Genomic DNA, 24037 nt, shown 5'->3' with positions numbered 1-24037 from the left:
CATAAAAGGTGATTTAAACAACAGAAATGTATTTCTCACAGTTCTGGAGGCTACAAAGTTTAAGTTCAAGGAGCTGGCCAACCTCTTGTCTAGTGAGAATACTCTTCCTTTTTTGCAGACTGTGATCTTCTTGCTATAGCCTCACATGATAGGAAGACTAATGCCTTTCTCTTCTTATAAAAACAATGCTCTTGTCATTTGGATGACACTTCCATGACCTTATCTAAACCTAATTACTTCCCCAAGACCCTCTTCCAAATACTATCTCATTGGGGGTTAGGATTTCAACATATGAATTATGAGGGGATATAGAAATATCTAGTCCATAACATTGCTCCATGCTTCTCTCCTAACTTGATGTGCATTGCTGGCAACCTTTGGCATCCATTGGTGTGTAGAAATACCACTTTATTGCCTCCATTATCACATGACCTTCTTTGCTATGTATCTTCACATAGCCTTCTCATAAGGACACTACTGGTGGAACTTAGGGCTCACTATAATCCAGTATGACCTCATTTTCACCAATTGCATCTGCAAAGATCCTACTTCCAAATAAATTCACATCTGTTTTGACATAAATCTGGGGGAAACAATATTCATTCCAGGATACTCTCCCACTGCATTTTCAATTATTCCAGGATAGAAATAGAGCAAGTTTTTGGCCACTGTTTATTCCTATCACCCATCTAATGTAGATGCCCAATACAAATGCAGTAATGAATGACACATGTCCCAACTTTATCTGATTACAAATACATTGTGGCACTTGTGGCAATGGTAAGAAGGCAGCATATGAATGTTTCAGCATAATAGTTTCTTACTGATAAAAATTACTGAAGGACTTCACTCTGATTCCTTATCATTTTTCAACTGGGATCAAGAAGGGGTGGGGGAACCAAAACTAGACTTTTGTTCAAGAGGGAAAATGAGATGTACATTCCAGAGCTCCCTAGAATCACAACTTCTGAGAGCCTGGGTGGCTCAAATTTGAAATTCTATGCAAATTTCTAAAAAGAAGCAAACATCTGCTGCATTAAAAGAGATCTGTTATATAAAAAGAATCACAACTTTTTTTTTCAGATTTTATTTATTCATGAGAGACACAGAGAGAGACACAGAGACACAGGCAGTTGAAGGAGCAGGCTCCCTGTGGGGAGGCCAATGGGGGACTCGATCCTGGGATCCCGGGGTCACGCCCTGAGCTAAAGGCAGACGCTCAATCACTGAGCCACCCAGGTGTCCCTAGAATCACAGCTTCTTAAACTAAATATTTTAGCCACCCTGAGAGATTATTACAATATTGTTTATAAAGTAGATAGTATAGGAATTTTAGAATGTAACATTACTCCTTTCCTTCCTGTATGTATTTGGCAATCTAATGGTCCTGTTGTCATACGGTGCCTAAGATAGTGCCCAATAACACATACGTGGCAAAGTGAGCCAGGATAAGCACAGTAAACATTTCAGATTAAAATCAATTCATATTATCTTGAGGACTCTGTCACAATCATAATTTTTTTTTTAGGACAGATGAGAATATTTAATATGAAATTTTAAGTCTTCATTGCTTTGCTCCATGAAAAGATTTTTTAAAATCTGAACAAATTATAACAACTATTCTCATAGGAACTAAAATCTCTTCTGGACTTTTTAATAACATCACAATAAAAATCTTTTAGCTAAGGCATTATTATAAATAATTCCTGGAAAATCCTATAATATAACTGAAATAAAATATAAATTATCAATTCTTTTTTTAAAGGGGAGGAGATTTACTTTTTTGAGGAACCTCCATGGTGTTTTACAAAGAAGACGTACAATTTGCCAACAGACACGTGAAAAGATGTTCAACATCACTAATCACCAAGGAAATGCAAATCAAAGCCACAATGAGATGATACCTGACACCTGTCAGAGTGGCTGGAATCAAAAGACAAGAAATAAGAAATGTTGGCGAGGTTGTGAAGAAAAAAGAACCCTTGTTCACATAATTTTTTAAAAAGTTAGTTCTTAGGTTTTGCTGATGACCCAAGGACATATTTAATCTTTGCCTTATCTTTGATCTTGACTCAAATAACAGCACAAGAGCTGGTCTGATGATTTTTGTTTTGCTTTGTATATAAGGCTATTCTTCATTAGACTAAGCAGTCAGTCTTTCAATAACATCTACCATTTCCTGAGTCAGTATCATACAAACACACTAAAGTGAGGAGCACCAGTTGTGAGAACCACTCTGGTATGGAACAGTTAAAGCTGCACCTGCACACCAATAAGTATTGGACATTTGGGCAGCCTTCTCATGCTGAGAATTCGAATCCTAAAATATGTCCTTTCTCTGGTAATGAAGGACCTTAGCTTTAAATAACTTTTTAAAAGAAACTGATGTTTCTTATATATATGTATAATATTGAAGTGTCTCTACAAAATGTTTAATTTGTTTCTTTCTTTTACATCGATGAGTAGTGTTTTAACTCAGTGGGGAGAATAAGAGAAGCATGGATAAAGTAGTGCAAAACATTGGTGGTTTATATTGTATATATTTTTCTTTTACCACTCAATTATCTTACTAATCTTACTAATAGAGCATATTAAACATCTTGAATCAATCAGGATCTCCAGGGAAATAGTATATGGAATTGTATATGATTAACTCTATTTTTCAATGAACTAATATAATTTGGGCATCTGCAGTAGCATCATTGATGGTCATCTGATAATTAGCTCTATTGCATGAACTGAATGTTTGTGTTGCCTCCAACACCAAAATTAATAGATTGTATACTAACTGCTAGTGTAATGATATTAAGAGGTAAGGCCCTTGAGAAGTAATTAGGTGGAGCCCTTCTGAGTGGGATTGATGTTCTGATAATAAATGAAAGAGATGAGAATTAAAATTAAAAAAAAATAAAAATAAAATGTGATTCTGTCTTAAGAGGAAGAAAGAAAAGAAGGAAGGAAGGAAGGAAGGAAGGAAGGAAGGAAGGAAGGAAGGAAAGAAAGAAAGAAAAAGAAAGAAAGAAAGAAAGAAAGAAAGAAAGAAAGAAAGAAAGAAGAAAAGAAAGAAGAAAGAAGAAAAGAAAGAAGAAAAGAAGAAAGAAAGAAAGAAAGAAAGAAAGAAAGAAAGAAAGAAAGAAAGAGAAAGAAAGAAAGAAAAGAAAGAATCTTTCTTTCCACCATGTGAAATTAAAATAAGAAGACAGCTCTCCCAACTCAGAGTGTTCTCACCAGATGCTGGATCTGCTGGCACCTTGACCTAGGACTTACCAACCTCCAGAACTGAGAAATAAATTTCTATTTAAGTGCTCCAATTTATGATCTTCTGTTATAGCCTCCGAACTGTCAAAGCCACTTGTACAAAGGCCTTCCCCTAACCCCAAGATATTAGGGACATAAGGAGCTGCAGGATCTGGATCTTGGTGCTACTTCATATTCACAATGCTCTAGTAGCTTTCATAAATATTAGAGTCTTGTGCCAAAAGCATGGGTGTAGCCAACTGACTTTTCAATATTAGTTTTAAAAAATCGTGTTTACTTTGATTCATAAACTCTTCTTCAAATGTGAACTATCTGACAAGGTTTATTTTTTAGCTATATATATTTTGTTGTTGTTGTTGTTGTTGATGTTGTTCAATAACTAAGTTCCATTTAAATTGAATTTGTGACTACTGATAGCTCCAAAGATGCCTTGGGAAGTCTGAAACAACTTTCTGTAGAGAGTCTATTCCAATGAGGCTGTCATTATGATGTGATGTTTAGTGATATAAGTCAATTAGTTCCAAAGAGTTCATTAAGTTTAAACGTAAGTAGAAGATTCTGGATTTAAAAAATCACACTGCAAGCTATTGCTTTGCCTCCACTCTATCAAATGTGTTAATAAACAATTGTTCTAAGAGAGTCTGTGGCACATAATAGACTCCACTGCCAGCTGCAATTTTGTATTTATGATTGCTATGAGTGTCATGTCCTTGGATATAAGGATAGAACCTTAAAATTGATTGCCAGAAATCCTATGCAAATTCCTAAAAAGAAGAAAACAATCTGCTGTATTACATAGGTCTGATATTATATAGTTGATTGAGAATTAAATTCTGAGAAACATACTAATGCATTCTAATTGGCTAATTCACTTTTCTGAGCCCATCAAAGTCGATTTCTTTTGGTCTTGAATTCTCCTGAAGGTTCTAACAATTATAAAGGAGTGTATCGTGTCACATAAAACACGCCTGTTGTGTGGTGGTGGAGACATAGCTCTGGGGTGTAGAGTTTTGTACTTCACTTCCTTCAAATTATAAAGAAGAGATACAGATTTTGGTTACTTCTGTTGATATCTTATTGTAAATCATAGAAAAGCTAGAAAACAAGAGATTCATTCAGCAGATTCAAGAAGTGTAACCTCACTCACGGGTATTCATATCAAGTAGAAACTCCAGTGATCCAGTGGCAATGTGTGTCCCCTTTGTGCCCAGGTTCTTGGTCACACCTCTTCGAAGAATGAACAGGTAAAGTTTCCTTAAGCCATCAGGGTGTGCTGAGTCGTGCCAATCAGGGCTTTGGTCACATATCTGTCTACCTATTAGGTTAATGTCCAAGTGCTGATAGTTCTTTTTTGCTGACATCTGGGATCTGAGGTCTTAACTGCCCCTTGCCTATAAGAGTGACAGGTACTTTATGGTTAATTTTCTTATTTTAGGCTGTTCTGCAGAAGTCGTATCTGCAAAGGCTGCAAAGCTGGGTACTAGTGTGGTCCTCTCTAAACTGCAAAACAGGATGTCAGTGCTGGTTTATTGGAGCTGCCCTGACTCCACATTTCCTTGCTGGGGACCTGGCCTTGACACCCTAACTGTCCAACTAACTCCTAACAGCACCACCTATGAGCCTGTGGTCAGGCAGTCAGCCTCACGCACCTCTTCATGTACCATCCTTCCTTTAGTGAATCTACTTCTTTGCTTCTGAACTAACTTGTCTCTGGCTTTTCTTTCTCAACCTCTCCTTCTGGTGCTTTTTCTGTAGCTTCTGCTTCTCTGCTACTAAAAGTAACCTGTATGACAGGTCAGGTCAACATGCTTTCACAGAAGACATCAGCAAAGGTCCACAAAGACAAATGTTTCCATCTGTCTGGACTGCTAACAAAATACAACAAGTTGAGTGGCTTATAAAGAGAAACTAATTTCTCACAGTTCTAAGGCTGAGGAGTCCACGGTCAAGGCACTCACACGGTTGCTTTCTGGTGACGGCCTTCTTAATGGTTCATAACTGGCCTTCCTGCGTGTCCTCACATCATGGAAGGGGCTTACACACTCTCTGGGTTCTCTTTAAAAGAGCACTCATCCCCTTCATGAGGGCTCCACCTTCAGGACCTAAGCAGCTTCCAAATGCCCCACCTACTAATCCCATCTTCTTTGGAGGTTAGGATCTCAAAATAATATTGAGGGGACATAAATATTCAAACTATAGCAGCAATTATTTCTAGCACATCAAACTCATAGTAAGTGACTGACAGATTGGGAGAGAAATATTTTGATAAATAAAAAATATCTTGATAACTAAACATTGATGGAATATTTAAAATATACAAAGAGCTCCTGTAAATCGACATTAACAACCAAAATGACAGAAATAAATATAGTACAAATGGAGAAATAAAATATTAAGAAAACAGAAATTTTAAGAAAACAGAAATTTTAGATGGAGAAATCCACATGACTAGCCTTACTAGTAATTAGAGAAAGAAAAACTAAAATTAACAGAAAGGACTCTTTACCGATCAGATTGGCAAAAGATTAAAAAAAAAAGTTGTTTTAAATGGTTGATAATACCAATTATTGGTAAAAATGTGGGATAATGGGAATCTTATGTAGTGCTGGCAAGAGTGCAATAGAGTGAAGCTTTTATATAATGAAATCTATCACCATTTAGGGAAATCAAGTATATGTAAATTTTATCATTTTACCAAGGCTACTCCTCAGTATGGGTGCCAGAGGGAATTTTGCCTGGGTCTCTGAGGTTGTTCATAAAAGGCTATCCATTGTCATGAAATTTCAGTAGTTGAGATTTAAAATCAGCTGGGTATCCGTAAATAGGCAAGTGGATGAATAAAATTTGGTAGATGCATAAAATTGAACAAATGCAGGGAAAACTATTCAAAACATTCAAACATGAAACAAAACTAGTTAAACAATTTCTCTTCTTTGCTATTGTCTCCTAAAAAGTTGAAGCTGAAAATACTTCTTGGCCCTTAAAATATTGTTTAATGTCATAAAGGACAAGTAGATTGAAAAAAAAAATTACAAATTTTATTCTCTTTCAGTGAGGCAAATGGCAAATGCCACTCAATATTCTAAAGTTCAATATTCTGATCCATCAAAATAAAAACTTGCAAAGGTGTACAATAGGCCATTGCTATGAAATTTATTTTCATTTTTTTATTGAATCTAAAAAATTATTTCATAGGCAGTCAACCCATTCTGACTGCACCAAAAGACAAATTGAAAAATAGCGCATATTCATTCATTTTAGTCCTATTAAAAAAAAAAAAAAGGTGAATTGGGGTATTACAGTAATTTACCTGAAATACAAAATGTTTAAGTGGCTTTTGCCCACTGGACCAAAAGCCCCAAGTCAAGTATCTCTTGGACCATGCAGGCACAATAACTGAGAGGCTGTATATTGCTATGACATTTATGTGTATAAGGTGGCTAATTTCACACTTGCACAGCTCCATTGGTAAGAGGCATTTGTCCATATTTGTTCATCCCTCTGTCATACTAGTGAGAGGAAGCTGTTTAACATCTAGAAAACAGCATGCTGCAGATTATTCCAAAGTACTTTCGGCAGAATGTAGGACCAGGCAAAATTTTGAAGTAGGAAATGGTCTTTGCTTTCAAGAGTTCTTTCCACTTCCATTCTTTTGCTGCCTGTATCACCATCCCATTCACTTGTCCTGTTTATTCCCTCTACCTGGCATCTTTGACCAATATCATGTTTTTTTTTTTAGGTTTGAGTAGGCACTGGGGAAAACTAAAACGGGAGGTCTTCTTAGCTAAGAAATTGAAATTGCCACTCAGCTTCCAGCCCCAAGGCACAAAACTAGCTTTAGGGTAGAGGAGGAATCAAGACATGATGGAGGGTAGGTCTCACTGGTTTGATGACTGCTGAGAAGTGGATAAATTACCCTCTGGAAAGTCCAGCAAAGAATGAGTATGTCCCAAGAGTTGAAGGACCATGGTAATGGCAAATTCAGAAGTAGGCAATGTACAGAGGCTCAGGTCAGCAAGCTAGGAATCAACTTTTCAACTTTCAGCAAGCTAACAGAAATAAGATCCAAGTCACAGACCAGCGGAAGGAAACATGGCAATCAGAGTAAGACCGGTCAAAGCAAAACATGATAACAATCTACTGGCCGTGTATTTCAGGTAAATATTAAGAAATATCAAGACTGAGTGTCATCACTGAAAACTAACTTATTAATCAGGTAAACACAAAATATATGAAGTCTAGAATACATATTGTTGCTATGGAATTTACTTCATTACCGAATGTATAAACTGTGCTATGTAAGCTTGACAAGGAGAAATGCCATTGGACTTAAGTACTTTGAATTAGTGATTAGAAATGAGACCAAAAAAAAAGGTGAGACATTAAAGTATTGATTGAAGTTTCCCTTTCCATACTAAACCAAGGTCATGATTATTTCTAAAGTGCTGATTATCTTGAATTTACAGTCCAGGGTCAAGGAGGCTAGTTCTGTGGACTACCAATCAGTCAGAGCTTCAGAACCAATAACTGATAAGATGTTCTATTAAAATGACTTCCAGATATATTTGCATTTTAATAAGAGGAATCTTCAGTACTCTAGAAATTAATCTTTAAAGTTGAAACTATCAGGAAGTGATGAAGATATTTATGAGCAAGAAACCTTATCAAGGTACTCGATACGTATAAAGCACAGATAACCACTCTCTTAAGTGGAAAGTTAAGTTTGTCACACATCTTAATATGTAAGAACAAACAGAATTGAAGATTTCCCTTATATTCAATCATTCTATCACAATCACACAGAAAATTTAATACCAGCTCTTCATCATATTTGAACTAAAGTCTAGCTCAGATGCCACTTTTCCGTTGTCTTTTTTTTTTTTTTTTCCGGCGTACTTAAACTAAATTGTTCCCTCAATTCTGTATAATTTTTATAATATTCTTATATTATCCTGTGCTGTAATTATACTCAGATGTTAGTATCTCCAGCCAGAATATGATCATTTTTGAATATAAAATTTTAGACGATTTTTTCTGCTTTTTTAAATAAGTGGTTTGCAGTTCTCCAAAGGAAACCAAGAAACAAAACACCTCTGATTTGTTGCATTTCCCGATTTCTGAGATATAAATATTCCCACCATGACACATATTGAGTAACGAACCTGACTTCACTCAAGCTGAATATAAAGGTGAGAGGAATGTACACAGTTGGCCCTTAAAGAGTCTGTAAGATCTGGCGTCTTCAGGCTTCAACTCTCTGGATTTGAATATTGGTTCAAATACTTACAAGCTATGTGATCTTGGTCAAAAGATTTGTAATGAAGATAATTATAGCTTTTCTATCACAGGATTGCTGTGTGGACTGAATGTGTTCATAGGTTTGAAGTAACTAGCATAGTACCTATCACATAGTAAGCAACTCAGAGTTGTTAACTAACTATTTTACTTCCATATTATAATCAGAGAGACATCTAGGAGTCATGCACAGTAGAGATCCCCTGTTTTGATTACAAGAGGTTTAGAATAATTGATTAAGTAGGAATGGGGATTTTAAAGGAAGTCCCTTTCTGAGAAGAGTAGAAATACATATTTTTGAAAGTGTTTAACCAGAATCATGAAAGTTTTCTTTTAATAGAATATAGATTCTGCTGCTATATCAAATATAACAAATAATGGATTAATTTACAAGAGAAAAGCTCACTTCTTTTTTACCTAATAGCCTAAAGTTATGTAATCCAGGCTTGATGTGATAGGGTCCCAAGTGCATTCCATTTTCTGCCCTTCTTCAAACGAAGGTCTTGTCTACATGGTCTAAGGTGGATCACTACTAAATTCAGTAGAGAAGCTCCAAGAAGTCAAGTCAAGAAGTCAAGATGGAGAAGATGTGTCATGAGTGCACTGTGGAGACCCACAGCACGACCTGTGTCTTTCCACAGTGTCAGCTCTATTCAGTCATAAAGCAAAGTCAAGTCACAATTATAAAGCAGGGCCAGGATTCCAAATGCAATGACATTTCCCCGTGTGGTTAAGCTCGGCCTCTTACACAGCACACGCAATGGGACAGAGGACAAGCCACACAACAAACAAGATGACAGGAGGGTGCAGGGAGTTAATGACCCAGATCCGAAGTCAGTCTATGGGTGCACAGTCGAGATAAGACCTCCGTCTGGTCCGGGTCAGCTCTTGGCACTTGCTGCTTCTTACGTTCAAGCAGTGAAGGACCTTGGTTCCATTTGGAGATGAATGGAGCAGAGCCTTCAGCGGCAGTTGCGTTTTTTAAGTGGTCAGACACAGAAGGGTCAGGTCTCAAGAGCCTGACGGTTGGCTGGCCAAATCCTCTCCTTTTTAAAGGGATTTAATTGGGCTCGAACCCCTGTCCAAGTTGTGCTCTGGTTTTTCCCCTAACCAATTGTAGGGCGTCAGTGTTAGGAGCTGGTTGCACAGTTAGGCAGTCAGGGCCCGGGTTCCCAACAAGGAAGCATGGAGTTGGGACAGTTGAGATCAAACAGCATGGATATCCTGCACCACAGCTTGGACAGGACCACCCTGGCCTTCTGCTTTGCAGCCTGTGCAGAAATGACTTTGGCAAAACATCCAAAAATGAGAATTTTTTTAACATTTTTTTTTTATGAGAGACACACAGAGAGAGAGAGAGAGAGGCAGAGACACAGGCAGAGGGAGAAGCAGACTCCATGCAGGGAGCCTGATGTGGGACTTGATCCTGGGTCTCCAGGATCATGCCCTGGGTTGAAGGTAGATGCTAAACTGCTGAGCCACCCAGAGATCCCTAAAACAAGAAAACTAACCACAAAGCATCTGTCTCTGTCACAGAAAAGGAGCAGTTAGGACCTCAGCGCCCAGATGTCAGCGAAAAAGGACCATCAGCACATGGACATTAACCCAATAGGTAGACAGAGATGTGACCAAAGCCCTGATTGGCCTGACTCAGCACATCCTGGTGGCTTAAGAGTTCCACAAAAGACCCCACTGAAGTCCCTACACTTGGAAGCTCATAGGGCAACCCTCCTGGACTCCCCTCCGTCTCTAGGAGCTCAATGAACTTTGCTTTGGTGCCCACCACTCTTCATCTGGGCTCCCTCTTCATTCTTCGAAGAAGCATGGCCAAGAACCTGGTACTTGAGGCGACACCAAATCCTGGAATGTCAGCTGGTTCTGGACTCCTAGCTGCAGTACCTTAACCGCTTGCGTCATTGGCTGACACAGGCCCCTGCTTGACATGAGGGGCTCCGTTCTGACCTCTGCCAAGTGCGTACATCAGCTCCACTCACAGCTCATTCATTGATAAGAACATATTTCCAAGGGCAGCTGCGTGGCTGCGATGTAATCTGAGTCGCATTGGCTTTGTTCTGGGGCAGCTGTGTGTTTAGCTAAAATGCAAAGTTTCTAATACTAGGGAAGGAAAAGGAGGATGGATAGGAGGGCAAAAGAAGACGTCTTTGCCAGGTGTGTGAAGCATCTGTGACGCCTTCCTATTGTTCGTGGCTCATGTGGGGGTCCATGAAATGTGAAAGGGTATGGGATCCTCTAGAAGACCATCCAGATAGACACGAATAGCCTAATTCGCCTTATTTCCTTTCCATAGGACCTTCAGAACCATGGTGATCCCTGGTTGTACTGTTTTAGGTACAATCATCATTTTGCTTCAGTTGCTATTGTAGCTGTAAATGCGATTTATACGTCCTGGGTTGATAACGGAGCTAAATGCATGCAGGTGAAGTAGGAGTTCTCACGGCTCAGGAAGTGATGACCCTTATCACGGGCATAATCCAGCCGCTGAATTCAGGCACGTGAGCCATTAGCAGATGTTCCTTTTGGCTCTCCTTAGCCTTACTTTTATTTATTTATCTTTTTTACAGTGCCAAAGATCACTATCTCCAAGGAGACGCCCCAAATAAGGAAATAAGATCCACAGAAATTCATCCATAGAGTATGTGCATTTTTTCCAGTCATGACATGAGAGGAATATCCTGCGTGTTTCAGAATATACAGCTGGAGGCGATGTTCCGTGGTACCTGAATTTAAGATCTTGAAAGCACGAGGTAGCTTGCCTGAGAACCAGTGTCAGGATGCGGTGCTGCTCTCAGACAGGGGAAGGACAACAATAAACCTCGACTGGTAATTTATTTTTATTTTATTCTATTCTGAACATTTCTTAGACTCGTTTTTTTAAACCCAGGCTACGTCAAAGAATGTCTTTGAAAATAATCATCCCCCTTTATTAATCAGTAATAGCCTCAAAACGTAGGATTTGTTTACAGTTAACCAATTATTTCAGAAACGAGCTATTAGCCATGCGGATCATACAATGAATAAAAAATAATTGTTCCGAGATTAAAAGACACTGATAACTTCATTTTTTAAATTCATGATCCTCCAAATCTTACTACCTCTCATAGGCTCTAAAACTAACGATCAGATGTTACCATTTTGAGACCAACCGAAAGGAAGACCATCTAAATCTCCCCACCCCCCCCGCCAGTCCCAGTGATTTTTCTCTATTCTCCCGGAGCTCTAGGGAGATGGGAGGAGAGAGCAAGTGCTCTAGGATCAGGGACTTTGGGGTCTGACCCCTGACCTCACTCTTCCGTGGCGTCGTGACCTTGGATGATAGGCTTGGCCTTGTGTCTTTCTCACTCTTGGTCACCGTTCACGTCCTCCTGTGACCCTCGGGTCCCTCTGTTCCGTGTGGGCTCACTCAGGAGGAGGGGCGCCTCATGTCCGCAGAGGCCTGAAACTGTGAGTAACCCCTCAGAGAAGAAGAATACAAAACTATATGCACAAAATCAGGTAGGAAAGCAAGTACTGATTCGCATTGAAACCACACTAAGTCATGCATTTTAAGAACACAGAGGACGGGGTCTTTTTTATTATTATTATTCAAAAAATTAAAATGTTTTATGGGTTTCCTCTGAAGAACACTTTCTCTACAAAAATTCTACACGTCCATATGCTTCCGATTGCAATGCATTTGTTTGTTTTAGTATTTATATAAATTCCAGTTAGTTAACGTACAGTCATAGGAGCTTCAAATATACAAGTCAGCGAGTCAACATTTCCCTGTGAACAAACTGATGGCTACCAGAGGGCAAGGGGGGGGTGAGGTAGGTGATGGGGACTAACGAGGGCACTGGCCGTGACGAACATCAGGTGTTGCGTGGAAACCTTGAATCAAAAATAAATAAATAAATAAATAAATAAATAAAAATAAAAATTTTAAAAAAATAAAAAAGAATAAAATAAAACGAAACCTTGAATCACTAAATTGGACACAGGACAAATTCTTAAAGAAATGTTCACGACAAATGCCACAAATATCACCAACTATAGGGGGGGAGTAAAAGCATATTTTTGTGTTAACTGTGTCTTCAGTGTTTCTCCCTTACATTATCCCTCCTGCACACTTTTCATATGGAGGGGATTTCAATAATAGCATCCTCTCTAGAGAGCATAGAAAGAGAATTCTGTGTTTTTTCTTGTGCGGTTGAACAGCACATAATTTTATTTCTACCTATATAAAGGGTTTAGAAAAGTGTCTTTCGGGGCACCTGGGTGGCTCAGTGGGTGAAGCACCTGCCTTCAGCTCAGGTCATGACCCCAGGGTCCTGGGATCCAGCCCCACCTCAGGCTCCCTGCAGCAGGGAGCCTGCTTCTCTGCCTGTACTCCCCCTGCTTGTGCTCGCGCTCTCTCGCTCTCAAATCAATCTATCTATCTTTAAAAAAAAAAGGAAAAAATAAAAAATTTATTTTGATCTCACAAATTTGGGGGCTGGGTTGGTATATATTTAAGACTGTTGGTGAGAAGAAGCAGCAGGCCCCAGCGGGAGGCCCCCAGTGGGGCTCCACCGAGCACAACACCCACACGAATGGCAGCGCCAGCCTCGACTCCCAGGTTAGGCCCAGGGACTCCATCCCCAGGAGGAGAAGGAGGGCACCCCAGGGGAAGGCGACCTTTTCTGAAACACGCCTATTCCTTTCCTTTGTAGTGACTTCCTCGCCCCCAGCCGGCCTCTGCCCCTCCAAGCCTCCGTGTGCACTCTTCTGGGCCCCCTGCTAGTGGGCGCACCTGCTTAGGGATGAGGGAGAGAAGCGCAGGCCGCCTGCGCGCCTACCCAAGGCTCCGCTCCTTGAGGCCCTCGGGGGAAAGAGCGCGGGTGGGGCTCAGGCCTCCAGGACAAGATTTGGACCCTTTTCCAAAGACGGATGTCGGTACTTTGACCTTGCTGCTTTCCTCGGTTGCCCTAAGGATTTGACTTTTAAGAAACCTCCATACGTCCTGTGGGACCCAAGCTTACACCCCAGGATAGCAGCGCCCCCAGCCTGGGTGCAGGTGTCCTTGCTCTCTGCGCCCCGGTCCCCCCAGTGGCCTCCCCGCCCCGGGTCCCCCCACAGGTGTCCCTACCCCCCCACCCCACCCCCACCGCCCCGGGGACACCACCGCCCGTCGGGAGGGAAAGGGAGAGAGCCAGGAGGAAGAGTTCATGGTGAGCTGAAGGGGGAAAGATGTCAGATTCGAAGGCGAAGGCCAAGCAGGAATTCTTGGCACATCTTTGGTGCTAAATGGTGGTTTGGGTAAAGCTGGGGCACAGGCCCAGGGGGTGAGGAGGGGCCATTGTGCACCTGCCGGGTGGAGGGCAGAGGGTGCAGGCCCCTGGTGTTTGGGAACAGTTTGGGGGCCGGGGGCGGAGGCTGAGGGGCCACTACCCTGGGAAGAGCTCCTGATCGTCGTCTAATGGGCCCTGAGTCCTGGGCGCCTCTGGAAGCACCTGCACCAACAGGTACAGTCTGCCGCCTCGGGAGGCTCCTTCTGCGGGTGCAGGCCGCCTTGGGGGGCTCCTTCAGCAGGTGCAGGTCGCCGCCTGGGGAAGCTCCTTCGGCAAGTGCAGGTCGCCGCCTGGGGAAGCTCCTTCGGCAGGTGCAGGCCGCCACGTCAGGCCACGGGCTGCACGAGCTGGGCCCAGGCTCCTGGCCTGCCCCTGCCCGTGGTGGCCGCTGTGGGCTGTCGCCCCTGCTGTCACGCACTGGGCCCCCTGGTTCCCATAGGACAGGAGCGGGTGCTGTCACTGAGGCCCACCCTTCGCCAGCCTGCAAGTAGGCAGCACCCGGTCCCCACCGCGGCCGTCGCGAGACCGCGGGGCCTGTTCTCCAGGAGCAGCCTGACCAGGCCGCGCCCAGGGCTCCAACTGCCTGCCTGCTTCTGCCAGTTAATGGGAACTTAAGTTTTTTGATTCTTCTCACACCTCTGTAAGGAGTCCCTGCACTAAAATATATATTTTTAAAGATTTCATTTATTTATTTGACAGAGAGAGAGAGAGAGAGAGAGAACCTAGGCAGGGGGAGCAGCAGGCTGATGCCAAGGGAGAAGCAGGGCCCCTGCCGGGCAAGGAGCGGGATGCAGGACTGGGTCCCACCTCGAGGTCATGGCCTGAGCCCAAGGCAGGCGCTTCACCGATGGAGCCCCCGGATGCGTCCTCACTAAAATACCTGAAATCCTCTAAGCTGCAGTCTATTTCCAGCAGCTTCCTGAGGATACAAGGTACTTCGATCTTCTTCAGCATCTGTTTCTTTATCTATAAAATGGGCCAAATATCCATCTCATTGGTGGGCAGCAAAGAGGACAGGAGACAGCGTGTGCACAACGCACGCCCCCCCGCCCCCCATCTGTACCACTGATTCCTTCAAGCTCACAGCCACCGAGGAGCCCCTGCTCCCAGGACAATCTGGCGCCTGATGAGGTCTCCCCATCTGATGGGGATCTGCAGCCCAGGGGGTGCAAGACTTCGCCTGGGGCAGAAGCAAGGAGCTGGAAGGTTGTTGAATGTGATGTGAAGAAGCCAAAGGGGGGACAACCAGAGATAGCTGGCCTTGAGGCCGGCCGGGGTGGGGATCCAGTTCAAGGGGGATTGCATAGGGAGGGGGTGGATGGAAACGTATGGAATTTCCTTTTATGGTACCAGGTAACCCCTTGGGCAGCTAGGGTGTGTGGCTGTCTTGAGCTGGGTCCTCCCCTGGGCCCGCGTTCAGCCGGGGCATCAGGGTGGGCCCTGCTACCTCGCCGGGGCTTCCACAGCTCAAGCTGCTGGTCCAGAGGCCTCTGCAGCCGCCACCCAGCGCTTCCCACACAGTAGATAAAAGATCCCAGTATCACCGTGAGATTCCTGCAACCATGCCTCTGTGGGGTGATGCAGCAGACGTGAATCCTCAGAAAATATTCAAGGCCATGCAGAATCGAAGCTCCATGTTTATCATTAGCCAGTGTCTCCACAAGTGCATTCTCAATAAATATAATAATGATAATAGAGAAGAAAAGAAACACACACGTTGGAAGATGGAAGTGAGCTCTGCCAAGTAGCAGAGACTGCACAGGCCCGGGTGGGCAGCCAGTGGCAGGAGGGCCCGGTGGGCAGCCACCCACGGAAGGGCCCACGCCGCCGCGTTTGGTTGTGGTTTATTCATTGTGGTTGGTATCCGCAAGGCCTAACTTCTCCATCCATCAGCTAACTCCCCCCTCTCTCTTTGTCTTTATTTTCTCTCTCTCTCTTTTTTTTTCTCTTGATTACTTTCTAGGGAAACCCATGCTGGCAAATCCACCATGGCCTGGATTTCTTCCAGGGAGCTTGATGTTCACCAGAAGTGGCTCAGGCCTTTAGGAGAGGCCAGGCCCTGCCCCCAGGACCTCTGCTTTGGCGACACATGAACCGCTGTGCAGAGCACAGCAAGCTCGCAGCGCAGCCCCCATGACCTGCGTCACCCTCAGGCCGCAGAATCCCTAGACTGTTGCTGCCTGCTTGCAAAACCCACAGGCCCCACCTTGGGCCAGGTTGCTCATTCCGAATCAAGTCTGAACCCTCGCAGTCATCCTCCCAGTCCACAGCTAGTTCTGACTGTTCCTCGTGCAATGTCATAAAGATGAGGGTCAGCGTCCAGTGAAATGTCGTGCGTGTCCCTGTGTGTGGGCGCCTGTATTGCTTTCCCTCTAGACATCCTCTGGGGCAAATGGGGAGCTGGGGCCCGCTGGCAGGTGTTAGCCTCTCAAAGATCAAGGTACTTATTTTTAATTGACAAAAAAAAAAAAAAAAAAAAAAAAGGTAGGTAAGGAGAAGAAAAGGGAAAAAAATCTTGAAGGGAAAAAGAGAAGTTTCATTTGAGTGCAGATAGGGAGTGTTGCCATGGGAACCCTGCTCCAAGTGTGAAAAAGAACATCCGTCCGCCTGTTATTGGGGAGTCCATCATGCGCTGGCAGCTGCAGGAAACCTGCTCTGATTAGTGCAAAATTTTAATTTTCCAAAGGGATTGAGTCTGGATGAATGGTTTTAATAGTGATAAAGCCCCCCCCCACCCCCAAAAAAGTGATAGTCATTATCTAAAACTCTGGTCCTGATGACAGAATGCTCTCTTATCTCCTCTAATCAGCGTCATTTTCCAAATGCCTCCTGTGACTGCTGTAGAGGACAGACAAGAACACATCTGAGGACGCAGAATCCCTCTATAATCTCTTTATTTGTTGTTATTTGTCTTTGGCCAACTCCACGCCATGCATAACATTCATATCAAGTTCTTCAGACTCCCTAGGAGAAGTTCTGCATTGTAGTACAAAGGGGAGGGGGGGATTTTACTGTCTGAAATCTCTACAAACAGAAAGTGACCAGAGGTTGAACCTTAGGCTCTGTATCAGCCCACTTTGGCAAGGCATTTGATATGTTGGGGAGAACACTGTCAATGCCCAATTTCTGTTGACAGAAATAAGTTTGAATAATTGCTCCTTCATAGGCAGCAAACACAATTCCCCGCTGAGGCGCAGGTCAGGGGAGTTGAGAACGGGGACTGCAGAGCCAGTTGCCTGGGTCGAACCCTGCTTCCCCATTTCCTAGCAGCGTCTGACCTTGGACAGGTTACTTAACCTCCCATCAGCCCATTTTCTTCATCTTTAAAACAGAAATTCGGGTGAGAGCGATGCCCAGGAGATCAAAAGTTCTAATGGCAAACTCCTGCAAGGCACCAAATGGTGAATATTTTGGGCTTCCTTAGACCTGGGGTCTCTGTGGCAGCGAGGCAACCCCGTTACTGCAGTGTAAAAGCCGCAATAGACTGTATGAAAACTGATGGGGTGCTTATGTCCCAATAAAACTTTATTTACAAAAACAAGCAACAAGCAGTGGGGTTGGGTTGGCTTCCTGAGATGTAGTTTGTCACCCAATGGTTTAGTACATAAAATGTTTCAAATAGCACCTAATTTGTAAGTGCCAAATAAGGCCTTAACTAGAGGAGTTGCCCAGCTGATTTTTGTTGTTGACTTAGTTTAAAATGAAGACAGTACTTTGAAATCATCAATACACCTTCAATATCAGTAACTCCATTGAGGCATATTTAATTCAGGAAGGAGGGCAGCCTGGGTCGCTGAGCGGTTTAGCGCTACCACCTTCGGCCCAGGGCGTGACCCCAGGGTCCCGGGATTGGGTCCCACGTCAGGCTCCCTGCATGGAGCCTGCTTCTCCCTCTCCCTGTGTCTCTGCCTCTCTCTCTCTCTCTCTATGTTCTTCTCATGAATAAATAAATAAAATCTAAAAAAAAAAAAAAAAAAAAAGAAAATTCAAGAAAGAATTTTCAGGGCCCGCAAATAACTCCGAGTTTGAGCTCCTCTGTACCATAGAAGATAACACTCCGAGGAAATATTAGTGTGGAGATACCTCGACTGCAATAAGCGTGAGCAGTACAGTCTGCCTGTTACAAAACAAAGGAATTGGATAATTAAAATGTGATGAGTAGGGTAAGTTGCTCTGGAAAGATGTTTAATGTCCCTTTGTATTAAAGGTATGACGTCAAAAAGCAAAAGTAAGGTGGGCAGCAATAGAAACGTCCGTTGAACTGAGATGGAATCGAGACTTTGAAAAAAAAAGTCATATTTGCTGTAGGAGGAAAGTATCATTAAACTGTGATCGCAGCTGATTATACAAAATAAGATTTTAATGTCACTGATAATTCTACGTGTACTTGCCTTTCATAATTAAAATATGGAAACCACTTGAAATTGTAAGCATGAAGTGGCAGGTGGTGGAATTTCCACTGCCTATTTCAATAGTGCCAGTGATTTTAGTTGTAGAGCCTCAGGATTTAAAGGCCCACGGTGCCATATTTCCTTCCCCTCTAGGAGCAGAGTTTCGGACTGCTCCATAATTAGGTAATATCCTGGCTGCAGTTTACCAAAATGGTCACGAAATAACTGTATTCCGCAAATTGTTCAACCCCAAATCAACACAGCCCTCTAACTTTCAGTTGCAAATTTACCCATCAAATGTATAAATTGTGTAACAAGAGCAATATTTTAAAAAGAAAATAAGGATTAGCACTAATTAGGGTGTTTATTTCTCCTGGAATGAAATTTATTGATCAGGAAAGACCCCAAAAGAAACATCTGTAGTGGAAGATTAAATTTTCTTTTTTATCTGGAACAGTTGTTTCTTTGAATAATTTGATTACCAAGCCCCTGGAAACCTATATTCAAATTGATTTAACTAATCATGAAAATGTGCAAAACGTTTAGATGGCTTTGAAGATTTATGCTTCACTCATCCCGTGAGCGTGCACTGCCCAAAGATTTGAAGTCGAGCTCTCTATAAATTGTTTTTAAGTTGAATTTTAGATATTTTCAATGATGTTCAGTTACAATTGTTAAAAAGGAGACGGCAGTCCCAAATGGAGTCACTGATGCTAAAGCCCACCAAGACTTACTATGTAACCTAATTGCAGCTTCAACTACTCCCAGAAATGTGGTTTTGAATCAGCCAACCCCAAATTTCCTAGTCAGCCCTGGGGGGTAATCTACTGATATATCTCTTTCCTTCCTTTTTGGGAGGGCAACCTTGTCTAAAACAATGCATTCTGTGCTAATAATTTCCTTTTTTGTGTGCTCCCCTTCTGCCGTTAAAAGCCTTTCCTCTTCTGCAGCTTGATGAAGCTCCTTTCTATTTGTTAGATAGGATCCTGCCTGGTTCACAAATCATTGAATAAAGCCAATTTGATCTTTCAATTTACTCAGGTAAACTTTTATTTCAGGGGTCCCTGGGTGGCTCAGCGGTTCAGTGTCTGCCTTCAGCCCAGGGTGTGATCCCAGGGTCCTGGGATCCAGTCCCACATTGGGCTCCGTGCATGGAGCCTGCTTCTCTCTCTGTGTCTCTGCCTCTCTCTCTCTCATAAATAAATTTAAAAAATCTTTCAAAAAAATTTTTTTTTCATTTCATACAATGATGATCATCATGTTGTTCTACATAATAAATTTAGAGCTACCTTTGAAAGCCGGAACACCTGAAAATCATAAATGTCAATTCCTGCCCTGTACTTTTCATCTCTGTGACTTATTTTGTGAATGGAAGCTTGTACCTCTCAATTCTCTTTCTTTCACCCAAATCCCCACCCATCACCCCTCTGATAGCCACCAGGTTTTCTGTGTTGAAGAGCCTGTGTGTTTTTTTGTTTTGTTTTGTTTTTTAGATTCCACATATAAGTGAAATCATATGGTACTTGTCCTTCCTTGTTTGACTTATTTCATTTAGCATTATATCCTCTAGGTATACCCATGACATTTGTTGTGGCAAATATGAAAATTTCATTTTTCTTTTAATGGCTAATATTAAAAGAACATATATGTACCACATCTTCTTTATCCATTCATTTATTAATGGACACTTGAGCCGTCCCCATTTCTTGGCTATTAAAAATAATGCTGCAGGGAACAGAGGAGTGCATATATCTTTTTGAATTAATTTTCTTGTTTTCTCTGGGAAAATGCCCAGTAGTGGAATATTACTGGATCATACTGTTGCTCTATTTTTGACTTTTCGAGGAACCTCCATACTGTTTCCCACATCTTTTTCTTACCTGTCAATTTTTGAGTTCTCAGAGTAACCACTAGCTCTAAAGGGAATAGTCCATATTATTTAATTATTTGGGTTTCATAAAGCACAGTTATCTGATGACTAAAAGGCATGGACTACAGAAAGTACCATATTTATGAGCATGAATTTACATCCTGTTTCACCTTGGATCTGTTTATGTCACTTTCACTGATAGATCTCTCTTTGACTCAAGAAAATCCCAGTTTAGGGGCACCTGGGTGACTCAGTCAGTTGAGCATCTGACTCTTGGTTTTGGGTCAGGTCGTGATCTCAGACTGTGAGATCGAGCTCCATGCCAGGCTCTGTGCTCAGTGAAGAGTCTGCTTGAGACTCCCTCTCTCTCTTCCTCTGCCCCTCCCTTGCTCACGAGCTGTCTCTCTCTCTCTCTGTCTCTCCCAAATAAATAAATAAATCTTAAAAAAAAAAGAGAGTCCCATTTAGAAAATAATGCATGTAGATGCCCTAGCTTTCAGTTATTTATTTATTCCCATATGTTGTCAACAAACATTTTGGTACCTACCATGTGCCAACCCCTCTTCTAGGCCCCATGTGTTTTTTGCTTTAGTAAATTCATAAATAAATCTGTATTAATTATTGAAGAGCCCATAGAGGCTTTTACTTCCCCCCGGGCATTAAAGCAACTATTACAAGCTATTACTGCTCATAAGTAACTGCTTTGGCTTCTGACACTGATGGACTTCATTGGCAAGCTAAGTAGTCCTGACTGAAATTAGAAAATTAAACAGAAATAATTGTCACAGTTGGCTGGCATACAGCCCTGGCATCAATATAGCATCAAGGTCTAGAACGAAATTAAAGATTTCCAGCCTTTCATATAGCTGTGAGTTTTGAGCTACCAGGCATTACATATTAATATGAACTTCCACACAGGGATAAAGATAAGGTTGCACTTCTAACACAGAAGCAAATGGAATTAAATTTAACTTTACTAACCAAGACACGATGAAGGCAAAGTTGGAACAAGGTATTTGAAATTGCCTTGTATGGAAATTGAGGTAAGCAGACTGGAAATAATCCAATAAACATTACCTAGCACAACACATTGTCCATTATTGAGCTTCAGATGAATTTCCATATCAGTCTTGAGTGTGCCATGTGTTTCTTCACACGTTGCTTAACCTGATCCTCACAAAAATCTTACGGTGGGTTCAGCCAACGTGATCCCCATTCTACAGATGAGAGAACTAAGGTTTACAAAAGCTAATATATTGACTTTTTAAATGGCAAGAGACTACATCACTCATAGGACGTGCAAGTATACAAACTGTAAATTAAGATACTTTTTTTTTTATCGTCTTCCACATTTAGATGCTCAGAATTAAACCTACTCCTGAAGTAACAGTGCTGCCTGCCCCTGTCTCTGCTCTCCACTCTTCAGGGATTTTACTTCTCCTACCTACCATGATGGGACCAGGCCTTTTTCTTGCCCCATTCCTTTCACTTTCAGTTAGATGCCCAAAAAACGGAGACCATGATCTTGTTAATATCCTAATCACAGAAATGACGTCCCATAACTTCCACATTTTGTTTGGCAGCAGGCAGTCAGTAAATCCAGTCCACACTCAACGGGAGGGTATTAGACAAGGACATGAGTATCGGGAGGCAAGGGCCATGGGACACCACGATGGAGGCTGCCTCCCGTCCCAAACATGCAAATGATTCCAGGGTCATTTCATCCATTGCAAGAAGGCACAGCCCCAGATGGAGAAGAAGCTGAAGTTGGAGGAGTGCCATTGTATGGAAGGTGAAAATTTCCCTTAAAAAGAATGTGCTTCATCTCACAATGGGAGAAATGACAATTCTGCAAGTGTTCTTGTTTCTAAACAAGGCTACCTCTCTTAGACTGTACCAGAGGGAGGGAGAGCCCTGGGGTCCTTTCCTTAAGATGCTGTCAAAGTTTTTGTCAGGACTAATCCGGAGTGACCAGGCATTCAAGGGCTATGAGACCTGAGCAAGAACTATTTACCAAATCTTTTAAATTATATTGCTAAAAACTCGTCACACATTCCATACCCACAAGAGTTTTGAGCATAAATTTAAACTGCAGCACTACAAACCAGGTGAATTAATCTGTCTGTTTTTAACCTGATGCATCCAGGCCCGGGCTAATTTAGAGGACAGTCTTAGTCTTAGGCTAACTGACTTAGCCTTAGTTTAGGGCAAGGGGGCGGGGGAGGGGGGGTGGAGAAAGAAAGGGAAAAGGGGAGGCAAGAAGAGAAACCTTAAAAATAAAGAAAAGCCAATACCTCCACTAACAATACCATAAACATTGTCTTTTTTAAACCAAAAAGATTCATAAAACCACCTTTTTAAAATAAAACATTCCCCCACATGGGCATATGATCTAGCCATAGCTGTATCCACAAAAACGATACTTGTGCCTGAAAATGCCCGTTTTCCACTCTTTCACAGAGCAAAATCCTGTCTTTAAGGCCAAAGCCAAATCCATCTGCTCTAAGGAATTTTTGGTAATGTCGTCCCCAATCCCCCAACCGCGGAATCCAATACTCCATGTGCCTCAAAGTTATTTCCAAAGTTCATCCATACTTCCTGCCTGTTTCTCCTCATTATTCCATTCTTTCCACCGCACTTCTTCTAAGAGTTAATAAGTCTTGAAAATAATATAATCTGAGAATTCATGATGTAATAGGTGATGGAGTGACTACTCACATGATTTCATTAAAAAATCCTATGATTCCGCTAATATAAATTTATTTAGTCCTTTATTTTCTGAAGAGGAAAGAAGCTGAGAGGAAAGAACTTGTACAAGGCTCAGATCTAGAGGGTGGTGGCAAATGGATTCAACCTCAGTCAATCTGATTTGAATGAAGAATGATCTAAGACTATATGAGTCTATCAATATTCAATCAGGACGCAGACTCATTCTGTCGCCCAAATGCTAAAGTAGTAAGAACTATTTCAAGAGGACTCAGGTTTCAATCATGCAGGCATAAAAATGAGTTTAAATGTAAATATCATTCATTTCCTTAACAAATCATCGCAAAGCTAAGAAGTGATACCCAGTGGAGCCTGAAGCCAAGGGTGGGTTCTGGGTCTCACACATCAATGTCTGGCACATTGTCAGAACTCAGAATTTGTTTAATACAGCCCCCCCCCCTTTTTTTGGAAACTTTACAATAAGCCACTTCATGATTACAAAAGACCTATATTATTAGTATCTATTTTCGCTAACTAAAAAGTCCAAAGGGGGATTTTTGCTTTTATGAAAAAAAGTGAAAAGTAAAATCGTATTCAACATCTATTTTGCAGCGTGTTTTGCAGAGGACTGACTGTTACAGAGGCAGCGCAGACCCTGAGTGTGAGAACACCCCGCCAGGTCCTTCCCCTGGACCTACACTCAGCATCTCATCAGCAAGCCACCCTAACTTCGAACTGTGTCTGTGAACATCTGTGCTTTACCTTCATTCCTTTTACACATCTATTAACAAGATGTATCCTAAGGTATCAGAAAAGCCTATGAGAGATTATTTTTGGGGTCTGGGAATGCCCAAAAAAGCTTCCATTACAGATTCATGGTGATTGCTTCTTTGCTTTATGCTCTTTTTTGCCTTATGAAAGGTTTCATAGAGACACTTTATGTTCAGACAGCAGGAGAAACATGTACAATCATAAGAATAATTCTTATACACATACAAATAAATATATTTAAACATCCTTTTTTCTTTAAACTTGGCAATACATGGCAGCAAGGGCTTTAATATGTGATTATTGATAGCAATGTAAGGTTTCACATCTAGTTATAGCATATTTGAGTCGTCACATTTATTATATTATGGTATATTTAGGATGCGTACATTTTTTTTTGTTAGTCAAGTGTCAAAATTTCA

At 41.9% G+C, this 24037-nt stretch overlaps 2 long non-coding RNA genes across 2 annotated transcripts in view; one reads left to right on the top strand and one right to left on the bottom strand.

The window, feature by feature from the left end:
- LOC140603457 (uncharacterized) overlaps window positions 1-9177 on the bottom strand; it is a 53213-nt gene extending 44036 nt beyond the window's left edge. The window contains exon 1 of the long non-coding RNA XR_012006438.1: window positions 8971-9177. This is a non-coding gene — a long non-coding RNA (uncharacterized lncRNA). The remainder of the gene's footprint in view (window positions 1-8970) is intronic.
- Window positions 9178-9283: 106 nt separating this feature from the next.
- LOC140603456 (uncharacterized) lies at window positions 9284-23768 on the top strand. The gene is made up of 3 exons (XR_012006437.1): window positions 9284-10524; window positions 11136-11394; window positions 23460-23768. It is a non-coding gene; the product is annotated as an uncharacterized lncRNA (long non-coding RNA).
- Window positions 23769-24037: the final 269 nt, after the last annotated feature.

This window comes from Canis lupus, chromosome 14 (assembly GCF_048164855.1).
Source record: "Canis lupus baileyi chromosome 14, mCanLup2.hap1, whole genome shotgun sequence".
In the NCBI taxonomy this organism is placed as follows: domain Eukaryota; kingdom Metazoa; phylum Chordata; class Mammalia; order Carnivora; family Canidae; genus Canis; species Canis lupus.
The sequence above is the reverse complement of the archived record's forward strand: the minus strand, read 5'-3'. Positions and strand labels throughout refer to the sequence as shown.